This window comes from Lepisosteus platostomus, chromosome 2 (genome assembly GCF_059453375.1).
Source record: "Lepisosteus platostomus isolate fLepPlt1 chromosome 2, fLepPlt1.hap1, whole genome shotgun sequence".
NCBI classification, from domain to species: domain Eukaryota; kingdom Metazoa; phylum Chordata; class Actinopteri; order Semionotiformes; family Lepisosteidae; genus Lepisosteus; species Lepisosteus platostomus.
The window spans coordinates 77,926,750-77,934,315 of record NC_142612.1 but is presented as its reverse complement, the minus strand read 5'-3'; the positions used below and the strand labels follow the sequence as shown (position 1 = coordinate 77,934,315).

At 41.9% G+C, this 7,566-nt stretch overlaps 1 long non-coding RNA gene across 1 annotated transcript; it reads left to right on the top strand.

The window, feature by feature from the left end:
- Nucleotides 1-5,294: 5,294 nt before the first annotated feature.
- LOC148677303 (uncharacterized) lies at nucleotides 5,295-7,183 on the top strand. The gene is made up of 2 exons (XR_015940993.1): nucleotides 5,295-5,420; nucleotides 6,935-7,183. It is a non-coding gene; the product is annotated as an uncharacterized LOC148677303 (long non-coding RNA).
- Nucleotides 7,184-7,566: the final 383 nt, after the last annotated feature.

Below are 7,566 nucleotides of genomic sequence, written 5' to 3'. Positions count from 1 at the left end.
AGGACTGCACACACAGACCTTACACAGCAAGTCTTTCAGTGGTGTTAGTGGGACCAGTGGGGGGCTCCCACCCTGCAGTCTGTGTGGGTCCTAATGCTCCAGTATAGTGGTATACTGGTACTGTAGTGGGCGCCATCTTTCGGATGAGACGTTACACTGAGGTCCTGACTCTCAGTGGTCATTAAAGATCCCCGGGCATTTCTCGATAAGAGTGGGGAGTTATCCTGGTGTCTGGATCAAATTTCCCCCATGGCCTCCAAATTATCCCCATGTATGACTGGCTTGCACTGGCCCTGCGATGGACTGGTGTCCTGTCCAGTGTGTACCCTGCCTTGCGCTCGTTGCTTGCTGGGTAGGCTCCGGCTCCCCATAACACCGAATGGGGTTCACGTGGGCACCCTCGCCGCTGCCGCATCAGGTCGGCCCCCAACCGTCGGGGACTCGAACGCGGGCCTCCGGGATCACTCAACAGGGACCCAGCCTCTTGAGCCAAAGGGAAATCTCCCATCAGCCCAGCGGCTGCGGTCCTTGCTATTCACCGCCAGCTCTCGCAAGCGATGGAGGCCGTATGCGTTACAGTATAAAGAGGTTGGGCAAATGACGTGACATAACTTTAGTTTCGCGGAAACAAAAACGGCTGAGCTGCTCGTTGCTGTGTTGCTGTGATTCACCCGAAGTGCTTCCTTCAGGTTAAAATGGAAAAGACACTGTCATGAAACTGTACATGGGATGTTTTAGGATTGTGTTGCACTCGCTCAAATAGCTAGTGGTGATTTTCCTTCGCAGCTTCCTGACTGAAATTCACGGGGTGACAGGCTGAAGCAGCACAGCTGTCCTCTGGTCATTGCAGCCGCTCAGAGGGGAGAGGGCTGTGCAGCCCCCAGGGTCTACTGCCGGGAAGGAAAAGCTAGTTTCCAGGTTAAGGAATTTCTAGGAACGTGAGATTTTTAATATCCCTCATCAGCGCTCATGAATCAGATACTCGGCTCTTCCATCTGTTTGGCTTCGATGAAAGTTCACTGGGTTTGAAGGACTGACACGAACGTGTTAACAGCAAACGCAAGCGTAGAAAATTAATATGCTGAACTTTTTTCTTCTTCTGTGGATGCTCTATATTAAAAAATGATTAACACTGGAAGAAGCAGAATGCATTACCAAGCAATCTTTTTTATTATTATTATTCTTACATAAAGGTCAGGTTTAACCGGAGGAATCAATGTATCTGCTGTACTGTGGCTCATTCACACGTTGCTCAGCCTAGACATATTTTAATAATACTGAATACTTTGTTTTGTGTTGACCTGACGGGGGAACTCTCCGTGCCACGACCAGGAAAAACCTAGAATATCTTCCAGTTTCAGCCTGGATGTTACTCTTGTAATTACTGGTAACATTCAACTTCAAGTACACAAAAATAAACGCATGAAAGCATCACCTAGTAAAGATATACTGTATACATGTATGTGTATATACTATATGCAGCAATTAAAATTCAGGAATGACTAGTTGAATGCATCAGAATAAAGGTTACACGTTCTTCCTCGAAACATACAGTGAATTTAAGGGAGAGTAAATGGGATTTTAAATGGTCAGAGGGACTATTTCCAGTCGATAAAAGTGACATCTCAAAATTATAATAAAACTTTAGGAACTGGTAAGATTTCCCATTTGTGTTATTTATTCAATGCATTGTGGTAAAGCAATAAGGCAGGTGAGAGCATGGAATGCTGTGGATGTTGTCCCACCTTACTTGCGGGTCACTACACTAAGGAGTAACAAATCCCAGCAGCCCAAGCTATCGGGAGCCACACTCACTCAGTAAATTAGGATGTTAATCACCGGGAAAGGGCTCTTCTGTGAAACCATGTACACTAGCTGCTACTGAAAACCAGGCAACTGAGCAATTAAATTCAACCGGAGAAACTGGTGTTTGTGAAATCAGGAGGCAACAGCCCTGCTCCCAGCCAGCTGTTAAACCTGCCCGCAGTCCTCTTCCATCAAGAGAGTCTCAAACTCCCACAGCCCCAGCTACCCTGCAACTCTGCTGATAAAAGCATCCTAAATTGCTTTTTTTGGTCTGAAAGGAGTACACGTCATACAATAAATTAAGTCTTGGAGTGTTTTTAATTGAGATATTTTTATAGCAATTTTTCCAAAAGCAAGGAATTCAAATTCATTGTTGTGGGAAAGTGGAGTAAAATTAACGTGCCAGGGAGTCGAGAATGACCTCTCTTTTTATCTACACATACTAGATGTCTTGATGACCTAAAAATGCTCAGCTTTGTGGCAGCAATTTAACACTTTTTAAAAAATATATTTTTATTATGAGAAGAGTAGTATACACTTTTAACTTTATTCCAATTTTGCATTTTTTTTCTGGGAGCTTGTTTACATTTTGTTTACCACATGTAATAAGGGAGTTCGATGTGAAGACATCTGCAGTCATTACTCTATGATCTCAGAAACCTACTTTGGTAAAGCAAAAAAGAGCTTTTTTTAGAGGTCCTGTCCCTTTTTGGAATCTTTAAGATGCCTGATTCAAACCCAAGCCCCAGTGGGGTGACGAGGGACACTATGACTCAGGAGGTGCTGTCCTTTGTATGAGATGACTGCCAGCAGCCATTTCACCCTGAAACTCACCTGGATGGCAGACCTCCTGGGAAAGCTAAGGTTGCTGCTGGAAGAGGTGTTAGTGGGGGCAGCAGGGGGCGCTCATCCTGCGGTCTGTGTGGGTCCTAATGCCCCAGCGTAGTGATGGTGACACTATACTGTAAAAAGGTGCCGTCCTTCGGATGAGACGTAAAACAGAGGTCCTGACTTTCTGTGGTCATTAAAAATCCCAGGGTGTTTCTCGAAAAGAGTAGGAGTGTTACCCGGGAGTCCTGGCCAAATTTTCCATGGGCCTTTACCAATCATGGCCTCCTTATAATCCCCATCTATGAGCTGGCTCCATCACTCTGTTCTCCTCCCCACTGAGAGCTGGTGTGTGGTGAGTGTACTGTGCACATTATGGCTGCTGTTGCATCATCCTTGTGGGGCTGCACACTGGTGGTGGTGGAGGGGATCCCCATTACTTGTAAAGCGCTTGAGTGGAGTGTCCAGAAAAAGCGCTATATAAGTGTAAGCAATTATTAATTACTTGGTCATTACAGATCCCCTGGCCCTGTTTGGAAGAGAAAGTCTTTTAAATCCCATTCATCTGGAGATATGTCACTATTCAAGCTGATCGGCTGTGTAGTGGGGTTGCCAGCAGATGAAGATTGGTGCACGTTTCCCTGGTGTGTCACTAAAATGCAAACCACTAAAGGGTCCATCTGCTCGAAAAGCACCGTATAATTGCAAGAATTATTATTTAAAAAATAAAAATGAAAGATAAAAAATTTGCTTTGTTTTTCCTAGTTCCAGAAGCAACCAACAATGTTCAATTGGTTGTTCAACGTACTCAGCTGTAGCTGGATTCTGAACGGTTCTGAATCGAATAAGAAACATCATGCACTGCCCGATCCTGGTGTCTCCAGCTGGCATTTAGCTCTGAATGACTTCTCTACACACATAATTATGTGTCTGTGCTCAAATGCCATTCCTCGTTGCACCTGCAAAAGGCCAGGCTTCCAGATATGAATGCATTTTCCTTCTGCTTCACTTGGTTTAGTTTGCTATTGTGCTCTCCTGCCTAGGGCTCTGTTCAGGCACTTTTTCTAAGGGAACATGTCAGCTCCAGTGATTTCAGATTGTGGCTAACACCCTTCACTTGATGTGTTTCTCAGGGTTCGACAATCTTCCAATTCTTTGCCACAGTGTGTTTAGCTAGGCAGTGTGTCCTTTTGTTTTGTTCAGATGTTATCATTTTCAGTCACCTGTTCAGATGGCTTGTTTGGGGTAGTTTTAACAAATGACATTTTATTACTGCACTAAAAGGTCAGGGGTTCATCCATTCCCTCTTCTCTGTGTTCGGTAATAACCTTTAAGATCCATCACCCTTGGAGGGAAGCTAGTCAATTACTGTATCTCATTATATCGTGTGGATGTTTCTGGTCTATGATTACAGACTATGAAAACGTTTCAGAATGATAAATATGAGTCTTCTTCATGCTGTGTTTGCTAATGTTACACATAACACAGTTTAAGTAAAATCTTCCCCCACCTGAAACAGAGTAGCAAAGTGAGTATAATTCATGTCAGGCATTTTACAAAAACCGAGTCATTACTTTTAATTTCTGAGATGATTTAATCTCAGAGACTCAGAGAATAAATTCCATTGTTAAAAAGGGGAATAGACAAGATTGGTTATTCCTTAATGTTCATGGCCAGAATAATCTGTTAGACAGAGGATACAAAAAATTTGCTTATTGTGACAACCTGTCTTTGTGCTTTTGTCTGTGCAAGAACTTTGGTTGAGAATCACACTTCACAAAGATCTTCTGATGGCCACCAAACAACATATCTTTGACTGTCATCATGTACGAACAACTTCTACTGACATTTCCCTGATGCCGTGTCTTAAAACTCTTATCACTCTCTGTAAAAAAAAGTCATCATGAAAACACAGGAAAAGGTTTCCTGAGACAGTGGGGCCTAGCCCATGCATTACAAACACATTTGATTAAATGCTGAAATAAACAGACCTGATTAAAGTTACAGTAAGATGCTATCTGGGACGTATACATTTATTATAAACGACCGGGAGAAACATGTATATAAACTGAGGAAAAAGTAAAACTGGTAAGATAAACAATGGCTTTGTAAACTGACTTTAACTGCAGGCCCTAACTGTTACCATGCCGACCAGCTGTTCAGTGTTCCTTTTGACTGCACTTAACATGCACTGTCTGGTACCTTCACTGTAATTTTACTACTCCTGCTTCAAATCTCGACACAGGCAAAACAGTGACTGCAAGAACTTCTGCAAGAGGAACTGTCCAGCTATAAAACTCATGGGTCATTTAATTTTCAGAGGCCACCTTCCAAGCACAAACTGAGTCCCATTTTCTCTGTTGAATATACAAGCTTGAAATGAAAGGTAATATTTTCACTTGTTGCAGAAGAGGAAATTAGAACCAGTACAAGCTGTCCACAATTTTAATTAGTGTTGTTTCTAAACCCCAATTTTTCCTTTTTATTTATTTTCATTGGGAGGGCAGTGGCAGGGATGTAACGGGCATAATTTCAGAAGGAAGAATAAATCACCGTTCTATTTATTGGTTTCATATCATGTCACAGAAGTAAAAAGGTATTACAATTGATTTTTTTTTTCTGAGTCTCATGAATTATGTTGCTTGAACAGTTGTGCAATGGGGACTTAGCAGAGTTCCTGTCACACTCCTGGAACTTTCCGGCTGTCACTATCTGTAGAAATGGCAAGATCTGAAGCTTCCTTCCTGTTGCTACTCTTTGGCTCCGGCCGATAAGCCTGGGTGGTTGTGAGTATGAGTACCTTTCCTCCAGCTCCCTGTCCCCCTTCTTCGGGCAGGAAGCTCTGTTGCAGTTACCATACTCGCATGTGAGACAAAATGTTTTCTTGAATGAGGGTAACATTATGTTTTGCAATCTAAAACCACAGAAGCCCTTCCATTAGGAGATTAAACTTTAATGAATGATATTTTATGGTGCTCAATTGTAACAAGATTGATGGTTGGCCTCTAGATATTTTAAATACATCTTTGTCTCCCATTAACATTGTACTTTAGCCAGTTTCTTTTTCTGTGGTCCAGCAAAACACTTTGATTATTTTCATGAAAACACTTCATGTTTTTTTCCAGGACTTCCTTTAGGTAAATTACAGTAACAGAGTGTGGAGCTAAGTATGGTCACAGTGCCCTTGGGAAGGGAATAAATGGGTTAGATACAGTAGGTCAATTGCATTTCATTGTGTAATTCAATGATGCTTTTAAAGGTCACTGGTTTGCACTTTAGCAACATGGCTTAGTAGAATATTCAAAAAATGCAACTGTACATTCTGGACACCTGTTATTTATTCTCGAGCACTAAGGTTTATTCTAGGCACCAACAACTCCTTCATATTCCTGAAAGTAGTATACCCTGTTCCACTGTGGCATACTGGTGTCACTGGATTGAGGGGCTGTGCCTTGCAGCACCTTTGGTTATGTGATAAACATCTTGTACTGTCACAGGCATGACTGAATTACACAAAAAATAATAATACAAGAGACGCTTCTTCGTGACCTACTGTAGGTTAAGATACTTGATTTGGTACAATATTTCCAGCCTTTGTCAGTATTTAGTATTTAGTCTTGCAAGAAGTTCCTGGGTATCTGAAACAGCCGAAAATCCATTACTTTTGATCAAGGGTAGCAATCATTTCAGAAGTCTTTGTTTGCACTTTGTTTTTTAAGGCTATCCCAGTTTGGGCTCATATCTCCACTCAGAGCCTTCACATGTCTCATCTTGCCAGTGTGCAGTCAGGAAAAGACAGAAAGCCAGGATTGCCAAACTCCCGTCTGATCCTGTCTGAGCATGCTCCTATGCAGAAGTGCAACAAATAAGTGCTGCAGTACTGTATATCACAGGTGCTAGTACATTGAACTGCATTATATTGTTCATAAAGAGGTCTGCAGAGCCATGATATTCTGCCTCTGTAATAGTACAACATATGCAGACATACAGCATATTAGCCTCCTGGGGAGAGAGAGCCTTATGAATTCACTTATTGTCTGTATTCACCGCTGATGCACTTAATTTCTCCCAACCTGTTATTATTTCAGCATTTTCTATTTCTGTCCCTGTATATCAGTAGAAAACTCTATCCGAGCAGAATATATTTGCATTCCTAATCCTTGATATACTGATTTATTTGCCCCACAGAAAGTGAGCACCAAAAAGTGCCTTCACAATTTATCACATTTCTTTCTGGGAATGATATATCAAAGGATAATCCATCCATCAATCTAATTTCTAACCTTTTTATCCAATACAGGGTCATGGAGGTGTCGGAGCCTAACTTGCCAAACAATGCATGCAAGACAAGATACACTCTGGACAGGCCGCCAGTCCATCTCTGGGCACACACAAACTCACACCGAGGACCAGTTTTCAGTAAGTCTTGTGTCTGTGGAAGGAAACTGGAGTCATAAGATAATATTTACAGAAATTAAAATTAAAAGAATGCTTTGTCATATAAGATGCTGCGGTGTAAAACGCTGGAATTAAAGTATGGAATCAAAAGTATGGATTCATAGATTTTATCAAGTTGTATCCCTTGGAAAACTGCATTTCAAGTACAGTGCTGCCTGTAAACCCAGGGAAAAAGAAAGAACATTTATCCTGAGAGGTGAAATGAAGCCCCCTCCTCCTGAAACCAGTGAACAATATCACAAATTGATGAAATTAGAAGCAAATATGTTGACAGGTTCTGTCTCCAGATCAATAAACGACTCTGGAGAGACTGTGCTTTGAAAGTCCATTAAGTCTCTTCCTTTATCTGCAACTCAGCAGTTTTTCTTCACATTAGTATCCTTTAAAACCATTATCTCTCTAATGTACAGCAATGCAATGCCCTGTCCTTTGCACATCATGCCATTGTACTCGGATTTCACAATCCGAGTTGCC